Source organism: Dromiciops gliroides, chromosome 6, assembly GCF_019393635.1.
Source record: "Dromiciops gliroides isolate mDroGli1 chromosome 6, mDroGli1.pri, whole genome shotgun sequence".
In the NCBI taxonomy this organism is placed as follows: Eukaryota; Metazoa; Chordata; class Mammalia; order Microbiotheria; family Microbiotheriidae; genus Dromiciops; species Dromiciops gliroides.
Window position 1 is genome coordinate 187,815,721 of NC_057866.1, and position 20,234 is coordinate 187,835,954.

General features: G+C 38.8%; 1 protein-coding gene across 3 annotated transcripts in view; it reads left to right on the top strand.

Annotated features, from left to right (window-relative positions):
* Nucleotides 1-2,765: 2,765 nt before the first annotated feature.
* Nucleotides 2,766-20,234, top strand: part of PALLD (palladin, cytoskeletal associated protein) — a 536,515-nt gene continuing 519,046 nt past the window's right edge. For all 3 annotated transcript variants that reach the window (XM_043971007.1, XM_043971008.1, XM_043971009.1), the window contains exon 1: nt 2,766-2,891. The gene's annotated coding sequence lies outside the window, so the exon portion shown is untranslated. The remainder of the gene's footprint in view (nt 2,892-20,234) is intronic.

Genomic DNA, 20,234 nt, shown 5'->3' on the forward strand with positions numbered 1-20,234 from the left:
TTAAGAATTATTGGACTAAGGGGCAGCTAGGTGGAACAATGGATAGAGCACCGGCCCTGGATTCAGAAGGACCTGAGTTCAAATCCAGCCTCAGATACTTAACACTAGCTGTGTGACCCTGAGCAAGTCACTTAACCCTAATTTCCACACAAACACACACACACAAAAGAATTATTGGACTATCTGAAAACCATGATTACAGAAAGAGCCTAGACTTCATATTTCAAGATATTATCAAGGAAAACTGCCCTGATATCCTAAAACCAGAGAGTAAGATAGAGGTTAAAAGAATCCACTGATCACCTCCTGAAAGAGATCCCAAAATTAAACCTTCCAGGAATGTTATAGCCAAATTTCAGAGCTCCCAGGTCAAGGAAAAAAATATTGCAAGCAGTCAGAAAGAAACCATTCAAATATTGTGGAGCCACAGTCGCTGAGTCAAATTTATTAACACACAATTTAGCAGCTTCTACATCAAAGAAATTATAGGGGGCAGCTAGGTGGTACAGTGGATAAAGCACTTGGCCCAGGATTCAGGAGGACCTGAATTCAAATCCAGCCTCAGACACTTAATACTTACTAGCTGTGTGACCCTAGGCAACCCACTTAACCCCAATTGCCTCACCAAAACACACACACACAAAGTAAAGTACCAACATATACAAAAATATTTATAGCACCTCCTGTGTGGTGGCAAAGAATTGGAAATGGAGGGGGATGAACATCAATTGAGGAATGACTGAAGAAATTGTGGTTTATGATTGTGATGGAATACTATTGTTCAAATCATAAGCAAGGATGCTTTTGGAAAAACTTATAGGAACTCATACAAAGTAAAGTGAGCAGAAATAGGACAACATTGTACACAGTAAAAGCAATATTGTGTGATGATCAACTGTGAATGACTTAGCTATTCTAAGAAATACACAGATCTAAGACAATTCTGAAGGACTGAAGATGAAAACTGCTGCTCACTTCCAGAGGAAAAAAAAATTGATAGAATCTAAGTGCAGATAGAAGCATACTATTTTCTTCTTTATTTTTCTTTGCTGGGGGGGGCGGGGGTTGTCTGTGTTCTCTTTCACAACATGAGTACTATGGAAATGTATTTTGCATGACTGCCCATGCATAACCTATATCAAATTGCTCTCCTCATGGAGGAGTGAGGGGAAGGAGAGAATTTGTAACACAAAAATTTAAATCAATATTAAATTAAATTAATATTAATTAAATAATAAATTGCTTTTATGTGCAATCACAAAAAATAAAATATTTATTCACAACTCATAGGAACCTTGGAGATCAAGAAATTCATTCCTTTTGCTTTCTTTTCTGTATTTTTTCACAGAGTAGGGCACTGAAGTCCGGAAAAGTTGTTACTTTGCTACTATCATACAACCAGGTCCGAGGTAGGTTCCATACCTGAGACTTCTTTACTCCAAGTCCAATATGTAAACGTTGTGAGATAATTTCACTACCATATTCCCTATCTGCTGACTCTTAGGCACTAGAGTGCTTTTACAAATTCACCAATAGAATAATTGTAAAACGGTTTGCACCTGTGGGGTTGAATAGCCTTTCTCTTTATAGCAATGTGACAGCTCCTTATTCATTTACAGTCTGGTGGTATGGCATGTTAAAAAAAAAAAATCCCCACCCATGTGGATCAGGCTTATGCTGTTAGTCATAGTATCCATAATGACTTAATTTTAGGCTCTGTCTACAAAAAAAGAAAAAAGAAAAGGAAAAGGAAAATTAATTCATCTGGATAACTGCCTCCCCTGGTTTTTTTTAACTATATAGAAAATATCTAAATTCAAGCACCTGATAAAGGGTAATGACATTTCTTGCAAATATTATTCGGTGGGTTTGGTGACTCCTTATCTGGCCCTTTAAAAGAAGGCATTTCTACTCTTAACATTCAGAAAGAGCCTTTAACTTGGAGTCAGAGGAAACCTCAGTTTTACACCTATTTCTAACTTTCTCATATTGTGACCTAAAGGAAGTCACTCAGCATCCCAGAATCTGTTTGCTTATCTGGAAAATAGGGATAACAATGCCCCTTACTTTTCCAAAAATACCACCAGTTACCTATTTTGAAGCCCAAATCTAGCTGTCTCAGAGGGTTGTCTTAAAAATGAAATGAGATAAGCTATGTGAAGTGTTCCTACAATCTTAAAGCACTTTGTAAATGTTCACTTTTTCATATTTCTCTCAGTGTTTCTGGTCTTCTAGCTACAAATACAGTCATTGTTTACAGGAAGAGGTTATGTCAGGTTTTTAGCTTTAATTTGATAAGAGGTCAATATTTTTTAAAGGAAATCTGAAAAGCAAAAAGTTCCAATTTTTCCTTTCCGAGATAGTACAGGGAAACTGAGGGCTCAAACGTTAAGATGAGAATTCCTTATAAGGAGTTCGTTTGCCCCCATTAACAAACTGCTTGCCAGGTGTTTCATTGATTAGGAACTGCATGAAAAGGTGGGGGCGGGTGACCTTCAAGATTAGAATGTAAGAGCACATGTTTTAAATACTATCTTGATTGCAGCAGAGACCTTTTCTCCCTCCACCAACTGCCACGAGTTTCTAAGAACCACACAACACTCAGAGCTCAGTGTTACTTCCAAGCTCTGCTACTGGAATGCCAGATAGTGGCACTCTGCTGAAACTTGAGTTCAGTTACCAAATATAGATGGGGAGGGGGGAGGTAAGAATGACATATTCAGAGAGGACAGATGCAACGCCGGGCCACAGTTGCTCAAAACTCACTGCGGACCAAGCAAATTTTAATGAGTAGGCAAGGCAAATTTCATCTCCCCTAGGAAGAAGAGGAAAAAGCTCATCTGAAGTTTATCATAATTTTGGAGACTTCAAATTGGCCAACCATTGATAAGGTCTGTAACATATATGTGTATATGTATATATCTACAAATGTATTGAACAATAGGCTAACATTTCAAGGCTCATACGGAGCAGCTGATACTTCAATACCACAGGTTTCCATAAGCTATGATATTTTATAACATTCTTGCCTTTGCTTTGCCCTGGGATGGGGAACGGGCAAAGTGGTTTGTTAGGGGTTGGGCTTTTTTTTTTCTTTTTTGGCAATCTTCTTAAGATATATACCCGGTAGTCTCTTTTTTCCTCATGTGTGTTTTGTAAAGTCTGTGATACTATTTTCTGTAGTAATCTGGACCATCTTATTCAACCATTTCATAGTTTTCAAAATTTTCCATACTCCTGCTCTACCCTTAAAAAGGATTCCCCATAGCAAATACATGAATGGTTCCCTTAGTTCAGATTGTCTATGACCTATCTTTAAGAAAAGAAAAGAAAAAAGGAAATAAGAAAAGAAAAGAATGGTTATTCCCCCCCCCCAAAAAAAAAAACTTTATGCAATAAGCTAAAAACAGATGGTTTACAAATGATACTGGGACATTTTCAGTGTCATTTGAAGTCATTGATTAGATGGTTAAAGAAATGGCATAAATACCGCACTAGAGATCATTGAATCACCTAAGCTGGAAGTCTGTTCCATCTTTCTAAATATGTACTTAGGTGACCTTTGCTTGCATGCAGTTAAAATAATAATAATAGCTTACTACAGGAAGGCTACTGTATATTCTCTAGATTCCATCTGTGTTAGGGCATTACAGTAGGATTCTATAATGAGTTATTTTAGGTTACAGATTGAATTAGTGCTTTATATCCAGCAAAGTGAGGTCAGCACGGAGTGGAGGAAGCAGCATACAGCAGAAAATAGTTGAGTCAAAGAAACGAGGTTTAAATCTCACTTCTGCCACTTATAATTTGTGTAACTTTGGGCATATCACTTAACCTCTCTGGCCCTCAGTTTTTGCATCTGTAAAATGGGGGGAGGTGGTATTAGATGACCTCTAAAACCTCTTCTAGTTTTAAAATTCCTATTATTTCAAGTTCATATTATGTTTTAATATTTGTTTTGTTTGTTTGTGGGGGGTTTTTTTGGCGAGGCAATGAGGGTTAAGTGACTTGCCCAGGGTCACACAGCTAGTAAGTGTCAAGTGTTTGAGGTCAGATTTGAACTCTTGGGTCCTCCTGAATTCAGGGCCGGTGCTCTATCCACTTCATCACCTAGCTGCCCCTTAATATTTGTTGAAAGTCATTGTCTTGAACTGTGCTGGTGAAAAGAGAACTAGATTTGGATTCAGAAAACCTGTATTTTAAAACCTGAATGTTTTTGACTTTGTGACCTTTCTTCACCTGTAAAATGAGGAGTTTGGACTAGATGGCTTCTAAGGTCCCTTTCACCTTAAAAATCTATGCTCCTGTTATCATAGTATAATATAGAATCATAGTATCCATACATAATCGCAGTATCCATACATAATCATCATAAAAACAAACCTAAACCCTGGCAATAGGACAAAACTTTTAACATCTAATCTGTACCCTCTAGAGTAATGGTGTGCTGGAGCCATCTCGAATTGTGGTGTTCTGCTGAGCCGATCATAAAATTTTCATCATGAGCATTTAAACCTCAGAAGTCAGCAAATGGCACAAATTGGGGCTGATTTATTGTTTTGTAGTTTGTCCAGACATAAGAAAGTGGTGAAAAAAAAATACAGATTTAATTTAAATGTATATTGTGCATGTTTTTTTTTTCCCCCAGAAAGCCAGTTGTTAAACATTTACCAGAATGTAATGCATATATTGGTAAACATTTACTAGCACATCCTTCATAAAATGTTTACATTAAAATCATAGCTTCCTTACTCTGAGTTCCTAACTTCCCATGAAATTCTGGGTACTGATCTACATAAGTATAACCACTCAGATCATTGAGGTCAACAAAACAATCTTGTCAGATAACTGAAGTAAAGGCCAGAGTGTTAGCCTAGATAATCCAGATTAGTGAATTCCATGAGTTGGAAGGGCCCACCAAGCTTATCTGCAACCATAGATCTGATTGGTTTACCCAACATGGTTAACTGGTCTAACAAATGCTATTAAAAATTATTGCATTCCTAGAATATCAAATAAGAGCAAATCTCTGAACCTCTGCCATTCAGATGTACAGTCCGATAATCTTTGGGGCTCAGCTTTATTACTAAAAGTGTAATGCTGAAGCCAGATACACAATCCATCCTGTTCCTTTGTAGACTGGGATTACAGTGGAGTCATCAACACCATGATTTGGTACTACATAAAACAGAGGAAAAGGGGGGAAATGGTGCTCTTACCAAATAATAAATCTGTCAAATTCTTTAGAAGGTATCAAAGAAAATCTTAGAGGTTAGAACAATCTGTTTGGATGCCCCCTGCTTCCTTTTTATGGGCTTGGGGAAAATATCAAAGGATATTGAGATAACTGAGTTCCAGGAAGGAATTCAAGCCATCTCTCTCCACTTAGCAGTCTTATGCTGGACAAAGGCCAGTACAGAAAATAAAGGTAATTAACATGCAGGTCAAGTAAAGTTGCTCTGATTACAATTTGGGACTGTTTAACCATCAGAGTAAGGAATGTGGCAAATATTTTCCTAGTGAGTATGGTAAGGATACAAACACAATGAAGGGTTCAGTAAATATTGTAAGATATTGACTCTGGTCTTACAGTGATTCCTCCATTAGCAGGGGTTTATTATCTGTATTTTGGCTTTTTAGAAACATTATTTTCCTTCTGTGTTTTGGGTTGTGTGTTTTTTTAAACATGGTAAGATACTTTGCTTAATTCTTTCATTTACACATTTAGGCTCTTAGTTTAACTTAATCTGGTTATGGCTAAATTACATTTAAACCCCCCCAAATCCTTTAATTCTGGGGTGGGCAAGGAGGCAGATAAGGGAAATGAAATAACCTATAGGAGGAGACAAATTGGGTTGGTGCTTTGCATAAGTCTGAGAAGTGATGTGATCTTCCAGTGAAGAACAAAGAGAGACATTAAGAAATGGGGCAGGAAGTAGAAGAGCTTTTAAGGCTAACATTTCATCATGCAGTTAATTTTGCATAGTGAATTTTCAGAACATCTGACACATACATTCAAATGAAAATATAGAAGCATAGCCCAGTGTCCATGTAACTGATGTTTGGATTATCTACTGTTTGGAATGCTCCTGACCATTCTGATGGATGATTGAGATAGCCTTCCCCATTTATGGGGAATTCATCTCAGAGACCATAGTATCATTGATGTAGAAGTGAATGTACCTCAGAGGCCATCTGGACCACCCCCTCATTTTACATTTGGGGAAAATGAAGTCCAGAGTAGTTCAATTAGTTATCTAAGATCATATAGGTAATGTCAGAGGTGGGATTCGAACCCTGTTCCTTTGAGTCAAAAGTCAGTACTCTTTCCATTATATCAAATTGCTCACAAATAGATCAATTCTCAGCTAATACTACTCTTTTTTTACATGGACTTTTTCACTTCCTCGCCCAGTCATAATAACAATAGAAAAAGAGAGCAAAAGGTGGCAAGATGTCCATATATGCTCTTCTCACTTTTTTCCTTTACTTTCTCTCTTTCTTCATCTTTCTACTTTTCTCCTCTCACACACTGAAATTCAATGACGTCTTTCTTCCCTTTCCCATCCTTTCAGTGTGGAAGAGGTAAAGATTAGACAAGAAGTGAATGAAGTGATGAAGTCTACAGCCTTCTTAAGGATGTTCTAGCTTGATCAGCCCTCATTGAGTTAGCATGCAACCCCATTGTCATCTGCACCTCATTCCCTTCCTCTACAAGGAGATCTGCATCTCATGGCCCCCAGCTGAACAAAGTGTCATCATGATGAGTTCCGAGAACATATTTAAAATATTCAAAACCTCTACCATCAAATCCAGAAATTGTCCATGTGGGTAAAATAAGCTTTTCAGATTGTAGAAGGATAAGAGTGAAATTATGTTCAGTGCTATAGATCCATGAGTTGTTTATAATTATTGTAAACACACACACACACACACACACACACACACACACAGACTTTCAGGAGAGAAGGCACAAGCCTTAAGGAATTACTCATCCTCCTAAAAGAAGTTGTCGGATCCCACAACTTCAAGCAAGGAAAAGTATCCATTAGCTAAACAGATGCTCTTGCCCTGGAGTTTAGGACTTTTTAAAAAATGTTTTGATAATTATATTTCAATATAATTGATTCTCTTTGTAATCCTATGTATTTCATGCATAGAAAAACATTATGTCAAGGGTTCCTTAGGCTTCACCAGACTACTGAAAAGGTTCATGGTATAAAAAATCTTAAGAACTTCTACTCGGGGCAGCTAGGTGGCGCAGTGAATAGAGCACCAGCCTTGGAGTCAGGAGGACCTGAGTTCAAATCCACCTCGGACACTTAACACTTACTAGCTGTGTGACCCTGGGCAAGTCACTTAACCCCAATTGCCTCACTAAAAAAAAAAAAAAAAAGACAACATTGATTAAAAAAAAAAAAGAACCTCTACTCAGGGATATATCTAACAACTCAACTCAGTCAATGAACAAGGGAGGTTGAGTAGAACCACAAAGGTGCACAGGGTCAGAACTAGAAAGAAAGTTAGTTTGGAAGAATGGGCCTTTTGGGAAGCAACATTCAAGAAACCAAACTAAGGGAGGCAAAAGAAAAAAATCCTAAAAAAAAGAATATGGGCCCATGCCAGAGAGCCAGAGCTTCAAGTAGAGAAAAGGTGAAAGAGACATCCCTTCAAAGGTCAAATCTGCCAAATGCATCTGACTAGTGGAAATTCACTTCTGTTAGATCAGCCAGAATAGAAATAACCTCATAATGAGAGACAGGAATAGGCAGAAAGAAAGAGAAACAGAAAGAGAAAACACGCATTTATTTAACACCCACCAGGTACCAAGCATTCTGAATTCTATAGATATTACTTCAAGCCTAAGAGATGGTTACCATTATTATCCCTACTTTATAGTTGAGGAAACTGGGGCAAAAAGAAGTTGTTACTTGCCCAGGGTCACATGGTCAGTGACTGAGGCCTTATTTGAGCTCATATCTCCCTGATTTCAGATCATTGTGTCACCCACCTGCCTAGAGAGAACCAAAGAGACAGTCAGAGGAACAAGCAGAGGGAGACGAGAAGAAAAACAGAGACAGTGACCAAGAAACAGAGAGGTGACTTCAGGAATCTGAGCATTATCTCCAGGTAAAGAAAGGATGGAGGAAGAATTAAAGTCTAGAACGTCGTGCTACAGACGTAGATTTGGGACCCATTTACGGAGTCAAGGGATTCTCCCAGGCCTCGAACAGTGGGTCTAGAGTGAAATATCCCAACAATGCCTGAGCTAAGGGAAATGGGAGGGTGAGGGTGTAAAAAGAGATTCATTTGCCTAAAAGCTGGACTCTCCAACCCACAACTGAGAGCCAGAGAAGCAGATTATGTATGGCTGAGACCTAGCAGCCGGGCTAGTCACGATCTCAGTATGATTATTTGAGCTAAGTGCCTCTCAAGACCAAGAACAAAGCTAAAAGTATCAGAAAGGAAGCACTGGTGCTCCATCATGAGGGGAGGAGGAATAGAAGGGGGAAACTTCTGATCTTCTCCAGGATGGGTCCTCGGTAATAGGGTATACCACAAAAAACCCAGGGGAAGAGATGCCAGTGAAAACCTAGTAGATAACACTATCCAGCAGGGGTTTGTTCTAGTTGCTTGAAAGAGAAGAGGTTCAGGGAGGGAGGGGTGATTCTGAAGCGACTTGATTTGAAGAATGAGAAAGTGGATTTGAGTCCCAGCTCCCATGCTTGTTATCCATGTGACTGTGGGCAACTCTCTTTAGGTCTTGTACAATGAGGCATTTAGACTAGCAGACTTCTAACTAAATCTATAAGCCTGGGATCATGAGGGCTCAGTGTCTTATATCTAAAAAAAAATAATAAAAATAAAACAACTGGTTATATTAGGTGGGCTCTAAGCTCCCTTCCATCTCTAAACTCTATGATGCTATAAGAGGATTCAGGGTGAAAAGGGGCGGCCCCCCATTCTCCAGGTCTGGGCCACTTGGCAACAGCCCATCCTATTTTTAGGTAATGCTCAAAGTGCGAAATAAATACCACCATATGCTCAGAGCTTTCCAGCCTGTCTGGGCACATCCAGTGTGCTGACAGTAGGAAATCCCTACTGACATCATAAGCCATCTGTGTCTTCTGGCTCTGCTGCAGCGAAGATAACTGGACATGCCCAGGTCAAGTCTCATCTCCTCCAGGAAGCTTTCCCTGACTGACCCAGTCCTTTCCATCTTCTGAATCTGTTTAGCTGGACAATGAGACTTTACTGTACAATGGAGCGTAGTACTTGGTTGTCTCCTGCCTGATACTCTTCTCTCCTCGTTTCATCATATTCTTCCCAATGAGATCACCAGCATCCACATTGCAAGGACCAAAACTTCTACTTCTTTTGTATCTCTGACAATGTACCTGGTACAGTGCTAGATACCTGATAGAAGCTTATCAGCTGTTAATGGGGTATGTGTTCCCATGGAAATATTGACTTTGGAGTTTGAAGGCCTAGGTATAAATCTTGGCTCTTCCACTTAGTAGCTGTAGGACCTCAGGCAATTCAATTCACCTCATGTTCCCTTGATTTCCTCGGATAAAAAGAAAGGGCTATACTAGATGACCTCTAAGGGCCTTCCAGCTACTAAATATAGCATCTGTGGGGTTTTTCCCCCATAGTGCAGTAAAAAACAGGGCTAGATCTGAATTTGAGGAACATGGGTTAAAACCTAAGCTCCAGTCCAACACAACACACATTTATTTAAGTATCTCATATCTTCAACATATTGAGAAAGTTTTTTGTTCAGACCTATGATTTAATCTGTGTAGGCAACTCTCCAGTAAAGACCCACCCTTTGTCAATGCAAAGGGGCAACCTTCTGCAGCCTAATATCACTTAAGAGTTAGTTATCCAGAGGGCAACTAGGTGGCGCAGTAGGTAAAGCACTGACCCTGGGTTCAGGAAGACCTGAGTTCAAATCCAATCTCAGACACTTGACACTTACTAGCTGTGTGATCCTGGGCAAGTCACTTAACCTTTATTGCCTCACCAAAAAAAAAAAAAAAAAAAAAAAGTTATTCAGCTCGTTGGAAACTTAAGTGACTTGCCCAGATTCACAAAGTCAATATGTGTCAAAGAGAAGGACTTTAAGACAGGTGATACTAACCCCCAGGCCAGCTCTCTCTATTACATCAGACTACTTCTAAGTGATAAGGACATGGGTCCTCACATGCAACTCTCCTTGACATAACAGTTCTTTCCCTCTAGGAGCTTATATTCAACTGTTTCATCATCTATAACATGATGACCTCTAAGGTCCCTTCCATATAATCCTAGTACTATGTGGAGGTTCAGGAGAGACTCCCTTTGATGCATAGAATTTCCTCTAAAATGATAGCAGCAATTTTTTCAAATTAAGGGGGGCACGGAGGAGGTAATGGTGAACTGCAAAGAACACTGGATTTGGAATTTTGAAGACCTAGGGTTTTAGTCTCACATGTGTCACTCTTTTGTCATCACTATTCCTTTAAGTCTACCTGAGCCTTGACCCCAACCTCTGTAAAATAAGAGAGTTGACAAAAAGAATCTCTGAGATTAGTGAGTCTCCAAATTTGATGATTCTCCATCACCAGGCATGACTCATGATTTCAGTCAGGTCAATTTAGGGAAGACTAAATTTTCCTTATTTTCTCTATTCAACCTTTTTACCCCAAAATAAGAGTTTGGCCAATAACATAATTATAACAAAAGATCCAGGGTATCCCAAAAGTCTTAGTGACATTTTAAGCATTAATGCCATTATATCAGAATTTGTAGCAAATTCTGTAGCCAAATTGTCTTTGATGATATTGTTTACAAGAAAAGGAATTCAAAAGTTAGCAGATAACAAATTGGGGAAAGAAGGAAACAAGCATCCGTTAGGTACCTACTATGTGCTGTGTACCAAACTAAACACTTAACAAGTATCATCCCATTTGATCTTCACAACTCTGTGAGGAAGGCAATATTTTGTTTGTTTTCCAGTTGAGAAAACTGAGGCAAACTGATTAAGTGACTTACCAGGGTCGCTGAGGTCAGTTTTTAACTAGGGGCTTCCTAACTACAGGCTTAGCACTCAATCCAAGCTGCTAGATGAGCTCAAAAAACAGTATTAAAATCAGTAGCTAGGCAGCTAGGTGGCACAGTGGATAGAGCACTGGCCCTGGATTCGGGAGGACCTGAGTTCAAATCTGCCCTCAGACACTTAACACTTACTAGCTGTGTGACCCTGGGCACTTAACCCCAATTGCCCTGCCCCACCCCCCCAAAAAAAATGGTAAGCAAGGAAGATATGTAAACAAGAGAATTGAATAAAGGGAGCAAAGAGGTAAGTTAAAATTAGAAAACAAAATGCATATAATCTCCCTGCATGTAATTGAAAATTGACTGCAATGACAGCATGTGTATAACTTATATTGATTTCTTTGAGTTCTTAAGGGGGAAATAGGAAGGATGAGAATTTGGAACACAAAGTTTTGAAAATTAATGTTACAATTTGTTTCTACATGTAAAGTGGTGAAAATTCTAAATAAATAGATTTTTTAAAAAAGAAAAGGAAAATAGATTTTTTAAAAAAAGAAAAAGAAAATTGACTGCAAGACTGTAATTGTTCAGAGTATTTTCCAAACATTTCAGTCTCGACATATGCAACCCATTCTTTATTACAATGGTTTGTCTTTTTTCCTCCTGTGACAGTTTAATAAGAAAAAAAAGGGGAGCCTTGGCTAGATGTTCAGGAGACAGGGGAAGTATTTAATCACATAGTTAAAGTCAGTACTTTTGAGTAGTATGATTCCAACAAGGATAAATAAAATGGAGCATTCTATGACATGCCAAATTAATTCAGTTCAATTAATATTATTATGAAGTGCCTGCTCTATGAAGAGCATTATGATAGGTGCTGGAGGGGTGAGAGTTGTGGTTCAAGGTGTAGGCAAAAGACAATCCCTGCCCTCATGAAGCTAGTCATCTAGAATGGGGCTAAGATCCAAATTCACATAGTAATTACATGAGGAAAGATAGGAAGGGAATAAATATCTATTAAGTGCCTGCTATATATCAAACACTGTCCCAAGAACTTTATAAACGTCATCTCATCAGATCCTCACAACAACCCTTGGAGGTATGTGCTAATATCATTCCCATTTTACGGTTGAAGAAACTGAGGCAGCCAGAGTTTGCCCAGGGTGGAGCAGCTACTAAGTGTCTGAGGCTGATTTTTTGACTCATGTCTTCCTGACTCCAGTCCCAGCACTCCATGCTCTGGTAAAATACATTAGAGAGATACAAAACAAAGTGCCAGGTGAGTTCTGAGGATGGTTAGACCAGTCAGTCTAATCCAGGAATACTTGATGGAAGAGGAAGTATTTGAATTGGGTTTTAAAGGATAGGTCTGAGTCCTGAACATTCTGGGGATAAGAAAAAAAGGCAAATAAGACAGAATATTGCAAGTGAATTAAAGGACAGAGAATAATTTGCTTTTGTCTGAGTGAATCATATATAACAGATGTCTTCCCAGTCATACAGCAGCTATGAAAACGAAGTCTATTCCAGTAGAAGAATATACATTTTTAGAAAGGAAACAAGTCACAAGAGCTGAGACTGATATAGCACTTGACATACAGTATCTCATTGGAGCCTCAAAACACCCTAGTGAAGTATCGATTTTTCTCCCATTTTATGTATAGAAGCAGGTTTAAGTGTCTTGCCCAGAGTCATACAGGGAGCAAATATTGGAGGCAGGATTTGAACTCCAAGCTGCTACCCTCAAAGCTAGCCCTGCTCTATCTCAACAAGAGAAGTTAGGAGACTAATCGGAGAGCTCTAATCATAATTATGATATTAACAATGGCTAACTATCTAACACCAGGCAACCTTTACATTTATTCCCTCATTTGATGTTCACAACAACACTGAGAAGAAGGTGTTGTTATCATTCTCGTTTTACTAATGAGGAAACTGAGGTAAATAGAGGTTTAAGTGACTTTCCCAGGGTCACACAGCTACTATATGTCTGAGTCTGGACTTGAACTCAAGTACTCCTGACTCCTGGCCTAGCACTCTATCCACTATACCACCTAAAAGAGATGACCAAACAGCAAGGTTTGAAAATAACGTACTCATCTTCTTTGTTCTAAAGATGAGAGGTTAAGGGAGCAAGCCACCTAAGAAAAAAGGCTCTCTAGGTGATAAATAATAACCATTATTACTGTGCATTCAAATGGCCAAAAGGGGTGCTTTAATTGACAGGATTCATTGAGATGAATGTTGAAAACTATCTTTACATGTAATTGGGAAAAATAAAAATAAATAAAGGTCTGGGAAAAAATAATTCAATCAGAAATAATTCCTTACAGAGACTGGGGAGACTTCTGTATGGCTAATGACCCAATTCTACCACCTGTATCAACCCAGTACGATTAAAGAAGCTCATTTTTCAGTTAGTGTTTGGTCTGGATCATGCCTAAAGGGGTCATTTCCAAATATTACATTCTGTGAATCTGAGAAGGACTACTTAATGAAATATGTCTCCCTTACTGATCTGTCACTATTCCCACTTAGTCTAATTCCTAGGGATTAAATCATTGTCTAGCAAAAAGGTACCAATTAAGGTGCAAAGACAAGGTCTATTAATAGCCATTAACACATTAGCACTAATTATCTTATCAGATCTTATCAGAGAAAAGCACCGGGGAAAGAGCAAATGCCAAGTAAGGTAGTGTGAGGGAAATGGGAAGGACTTTGCCATGGGAATTAAAACTCCTGGGTTCCAGTCCAGCTGCTTGACCCTCCTAAATCTGTTTTTCCTCTCAACCTCAGTCTCCTTACCTGCAAAATGAGAGGGCTGGAATAGGTTGATTCCTACCTCTTAAAGCTTTCTTGCCAGGCTTCTTTACCTGAGGTCCATGAGTGTGTTGTTATTGTGTTTAATAATAATATTTTGGTATGATTAATTTCCTCTGTAATCATATATATTTTGTTCTATGTATTTAAAAGCATTCATCTGAGGAGTCCATAGGCCTCCTCAGACTCCCAAAGGGAGTAGTAGTGACCCCCCCAAAAAAATAAAAAAAGTTAACTCTTGCTCAATAGTTAATAGTAATGGGGGAAAGAAAAGGTTTCAGAGTACTGTCTTGAAGGAATTTCTCCTCCTTACTCCAATAGAGATGCACAAATGACTTTTATCAATTAGGGGAAAGCATGGGTTCTACATACATGGTTATGGGCACCAAAAACTAGACAATGGAAAGAAGGGAAAGTGGGGTGGGTATGGAAAAAGGGGAAGGTTGAAAAGAAAAATTTCCCTTATCACACAACTCAGTCTAGGAAGTTTCACCTTACCATCCCTCCTTGAAGACATTTGGAAGACTACATTCTACAAAGAATATTGACAAACTAGAATACACCCAGAGAGCAGAGTGATCAGGTTGGTGAAGGACCTGGTTGCTATTCTATATGAAAGTTAATTGATGGAACTTGGAATGTTTCATTTGGAGAAGAAAAGACTAAATGTGAGGAACAGCAGTGTTATCATATGAAACAAGGATTCCATTGTTTTGCTTGGCCACAAAAGGCAGCATGAGGATCAGTAGGTTAAGTGACCATGGGCAAGTCACTTAGCCTTTTGAGCCTCAGTTTCCTCATTTGTCAAATAAAAAGGTTGACTCAATGGCCTCTAAAGTGTCTCCCAGCTTAAATCTATGACCTTAGGATCCTATAAGTTGCAGAGAGAATGATTTAGTCTTGAGATCAGGAAAAAAAAATTCTAAACAATTCAGGCTGTCGTGAACTGAAATGAGCTGTATGGAGTTAGTGGGTTCCCCTCTAGTGATGGCTAAATGAACCTTTGTCAAGGATTTTGGAGAGAGGTCCTTTCCTTATGATAAGCCTAAACAGTACTTACTTAAAACTAAAACTAAACGAATTTTTTGTTTGTTTCGGGTTGTTTTGGTTTGGTTTTGGTGAGGCAATGAGGGTTAAGTGACTTGCCCAGGGTCACACAGCTAGTAAGTGTCAAGTGTCTGAGGCTGGATTTGAACTCAGATCCTTCTGAATCCAAGGCCAGTGCTTTATCCACTGTACCACCTAGCTGCCTCCTGCTTAATGTTTTTAACCATTTGTATCACTCACTTTAGGGAGTCCAGCTAGGTCTCCTTGTCCATTTCATTTTCCCATTCTCCAACACCAGCACAGAATCCCCCCCCAAAAGCTCTATTCACATTTCAGCGTGAAACCTCAGGGAAATAATGGAAACTTTTCCAGTGGTATTTCAGCTCTCATGATAACTGTCTTTTACGTTTTAGTGTTGAATGACATGGAAATCCATGAAGCATAGTTTTCCAGTGATGCTGGACACACCTGGACAACACGCCTATTCTATTCAATGGAATTCCCCACTAGAACAAGTACAAGTTTCAGCAGCAACAACTGGGCTATGAATTGAACCTGTACATTATATACTCTAGAGCTGTGATATTTTTTTTTGGCTATAAAAGCAGTTTATAGATGGTAATTAATTCTGACAACTGGATTCTGTCAGGCTGCTTCTCTCAAAACGCAAAGTATAATTTAACAAGCAGTGAGCTAACCTGCCTCTGGCTATGATCTCTCACTTAAAAAGTTTTAAAATATTTGCCTTTTGAGAGTCAACTTTAAGGACCCTGGAATCATAAAGTGTTAGGGCAGCCTTGAAGATCATCTAGTACAGCCCAGTTTTACGGCTGGGAACACCTAAGGCCAAGTGAGTTAAGTGAATTGCTCATGGTCCCTCCAATACTTTCAAAGATTTATGATTTTATTCATACAGCTGTTTCCCTCTTGTTACTCCCCTTCTCCCTCCAATTTCTTTATATTGACTTGGTATACAATTTGTATTTACTTATTTGTGGACTTGTTTCCTCCAGGCCAAAAGTAAGCTTCTTAAAGATAGCAAATATTTTCTGTTTCTCTTTGTATCTCTGGTATCAGATAATAACAAAACTAGCTCACTTTTATGCAGCTCTTTAAATTTTATAAAACAAACCCCCCAAAAAGCCTATCATTTAATCTTCATGACATCCCTGTGAGATGTGAGCTATTAGCCCCATTTACAGGTGAAGAAAGTAAGAAAGAGATGTTAAGTGATTGCACCTCAAGTCGAACTGTTATTAATGTCTGAGGCAGGATTTGAATCAAGGTCTTTCCGAGTCCACATCTAGCACTCCACTATCTAAAACTTCCTAGTAGCCACTAAGTATATATTAGATATTTCACAAATGTCTCTTGGCTGGAATTAAATAGACTTATACCTGAAGATCATGACCTCAGTACAAGAACTTTGTGAATTCTTCAGTTATTAGAACTTAGAGCTAGAAGAGACCTTGGATGTCATTTATGACAGTTGCCTCATTTCATAGTTGAGTCCCAGAGACCACATATGAAGTAAATAGCAGAGTGGGGATTCCAAGCAAGGTCCTCAGAGTCCTAATGCATTGCTCCTGAGTTACTATAGCCAAAAAAAGTTATTGTTCTTGATGATGTGCTTTTCTGGACACATAATGGATAGACCTGTCCTTGATTAATTCATATTAAGTCTTGTGCTTCAAAGCTTTTCCTGTGTGTAGGCCCAACCAGAGCTTGCATCCTATTGACATAGCTTTCAAGAATACAGGGTCACCTTTATGCAATATGGCATCAGAGTAAGCCTTTTTTTGTGGGGCAATGAAGGTTAAGCGACTTGCCCAGGGTCACACAGCTAGTAAGTGTTATGTGTCTGAGGCTGGATTTGAAACTCAGGTGCTCCTTAATACAGGACTGGTGCTTTATCCACTGTGCCACCTAGCTGCCCCCCAGAGTAAGCCTTTAATGAAGGCCTGGAGTCATATAGCTAGCGAATGGTAGGGCTTGGTGTAGAGGTCAGGTGTCCTGACTCCTCCCAGTTCAATGCTGTTTCCACAACATTGTGTTCTTTCCCTTCATGGTTTTTGTTGAAGTCTTACATCCATTGCTGATGAAGTCAGAGGCATAACAGAGTAGAATCAGAAATTCTGGTCTTTAATCCAAGGTTTGCTGACAGACTAGCATGCCAGGATATATTGATTAGGGGTCTCTCTGCTCAAACTTGGAAAGGAATATTGATGTTCTCCATTTCACTGTGATCAGTGGTGATCACCCATCAATAGATTAGCCCCTGAAATAATGTTTCATAGGCGACAGCTTTAATGGATCTGTGATGTCTCCTTCCAAAGGTTCTGGAATGGACTTTATCCATGCTTGACTATCCTGTGTAATTTTTGCCCATTTTTTTTTTTTGGTTGTTGTTCAGTCATGTCCAACTCTTTGTGGCTCCATATGGGGTTTTCTTGGCAGATACTAAAGTGGTTTGCCATTTCCTTCTCCAACTCATTTTACAGATAAGAAAACTGAAGCAAACAGGGTTAAGTGGCTTACTTGGTGTCATACAGCTAGTAAGTGTCTGAGGCCTTATTTGAACTGAGGAAAATGAGTCTTCCTGGCTCCAGGCCCAGCACTCTATCCACTGTGTCATCTAGCTGCCACATAGTTTTGCCTATATCCTGCCCCCCACCTCATAAATTCTTCATAAAGGGTTTACCCAACAAATGGGGGCCTTGTTGCTTTCTCTTGACATTACAAAGACACCAATGAATTGGCCATGTATGTTATCCATTATTGATCCTTTAGTCTTACTCCATGCTCCATCTGTCTTCATCTCTACATTCCTCTGATGATAACCTTTATATTAATTCAACTGTAGAATCGCCAATTTGTAATACTTTGGAGTCTGTTCATGCCTACCATGCAGCTCTCTCAACATTGCCTTATGGGAAATGCTCAACTTTAAGTATCCATCGAGTTTTGTTTTTTTTTTTGAGGGGGGGGGGGCTTTTTGTTTGTTTTGTTGTTTTGGTTTTTTGCAGAAATATTTCTCTGATTTTGCTTTATCTTTTTTGGGGTGAGGGTGGTAATGAGGGTTAAGTGACTTGTCCAGGGTCATATAGCTACTAAATGTCAAGTGTCTGAGGTCATAATTGAACTCAAATCCTATCTCTGACATATATGGGCAGAGTGACACTAAACAAGTCACTTCACCTTTCAGTAATCTAAGCAACTTTCTAAGACTATACATTAAAGACGTTTCAGTATACATTGGTAGAGGAAGTTTTCTCATTCAGAAGTTCCCTGCACTAATGACATCATAGGTCCTGTCCTTTTCCCTGTCCCCAAATAAAAGCAATTAGCTTTCTATATATTCCCTATAAAAAGGTCTCAGTTACTCAGGACTGGAGCACTCCCTTTCTGGTCAGAAGTTCCAAGAGCTTCTCCTCTGCCCAATACATCTGCCCCAGATCTGGGCCATGTTGCAGACCATCTCAGATTGCAAGGAATCAGCATCATGATTTTTGATCACTCATGTAGCTTATCTCTAGAGGTAGCTAGGTGACTCAGTAAACAGCATGTTGGTCCCCGAGTTGGAAAACCCAATTTCTAATCCAGCTTCAAAAACCACTAACTGGGCAAATGGCTTAATCTTTGTATGCCTCGGTTTCTTCAACTGTAAAATGGGGACAATAATAACATCTACCTACTGGGGTTGTTGTGAGGATAAAATGAGATAATAATTGTAAAGTGCTTTGAAACCCTTAACATTTTATATACATATCAAATAGTAAGTACCAGTAGCACTAGAATCAGCAGTATTTCCTAAAATTCTGTTCAATATACAGTAACTTAGATGTGCTTTTTCCAAGAAAGGGTGTTGTGGAACTATTGTTCTCCCTCTCCTTATGCAACATAGGGGAGTGTTAGTTTTTAGCCCTCATTATTTAATCATACTGAGTATGTAGCTCACCTAAACCTCCAGATCTTTTTCATAGTTCCTGTTGCCTATTCACACCTCTCCCCAGACTATATTGTGTAGTTAACTGTTAGAATCCCAAACTTTACATATATATCCCTATCAAATGTTACCATGTACATTTCAACCCATCAGCTTACCCTGTTGAGATCTTTTTGGCTGTGTACCATTTCACAGAATGTGAAAGTTATCCCTTCAAATCCCTTCATATGATAACAATGCCATCTATATTTTTATCTCAGCAAGCAGAACAAGGATTGTAAACCAGAATTCTTGAATATATTCCACTATGCCTCAGACTTCATAAGCAAAAGCAATGGATGTAAGATTTCAACAATGAATGCAGGAAAAGAATATCATGTGGAAAGAGCATTGAACTAGAAGTAGTAGAAGTGGTCAGGAGACCTGAGTTATAGAACAAACTCCTCTGGGAGCAGTGTGGAGAAATATTTAAATGGCCCATGTTAAATTAATAGCAGTCAGATAGCCAGCCAGTCAAAAGTCCCCAGATTAGTCACACAGATAGATTAGACCCCCAGTTAGTTTAGTCCCCCCAAATTAGCCAAGTTAATAAAATATTTTACATTTGAATGGTGACCAGAGCAGGACTTATGGCCCAATTATAATTTTTCTAGAGTTATAATTTTCCATATGCTTATACTTTTTATGAGTACCATTGTATATTTTTTCAGATTAGATTAAGTTAAATTATTGATTTTATTTTTTACATTTTCCTGGATCAAGGGTATACCTATACACACTTTAGTGACTCATGGGGCTTAGTTCCAAATTACTTTTCAGAATGATGGAACCAATTCATAGGCCTACTAACAGTACATTAGTGTGTCTGTTATCCTGTATTCTCTCCAACATTTGTCATTTCTTTCCTCTTCTGTCATCTTTGCCAATCCTATGTGTGTGAAGAGGAACCTCAAAGTTGCCTTGTTATTCATTTCTCTAATTATTTGTGATTTGGAGCAAATTAGCAAATTGATAGTTTGGATTTCTTCTTTTCATCCTTTGCCCATTCACAAGTTGTGGAATGGCTACTAGTCTTATAAATTTGAATCAGTTCTTTATGTGTCTTGATCATGAGACCTTTGGCACTGAAACAATACAAATATTTTTCCCCAGGTAAATGTTTCCCTTCTGATTTTAACTACATTGAATTCATGTGTGCCATAACCTTTTTCAATTTATATAAACAAAATTGTGCACTTTATCTTCTACGATCCTCTCTATCCTTTATTTGACATGATTGCTCTCTCATTAAAATAATAGGAAGGAGATGACTCTAAAAATAGGCATTACTGTTCTAAGGCATCTCTTGGACATGGGAGCCACCCACTTCCCCTCCCTCCCT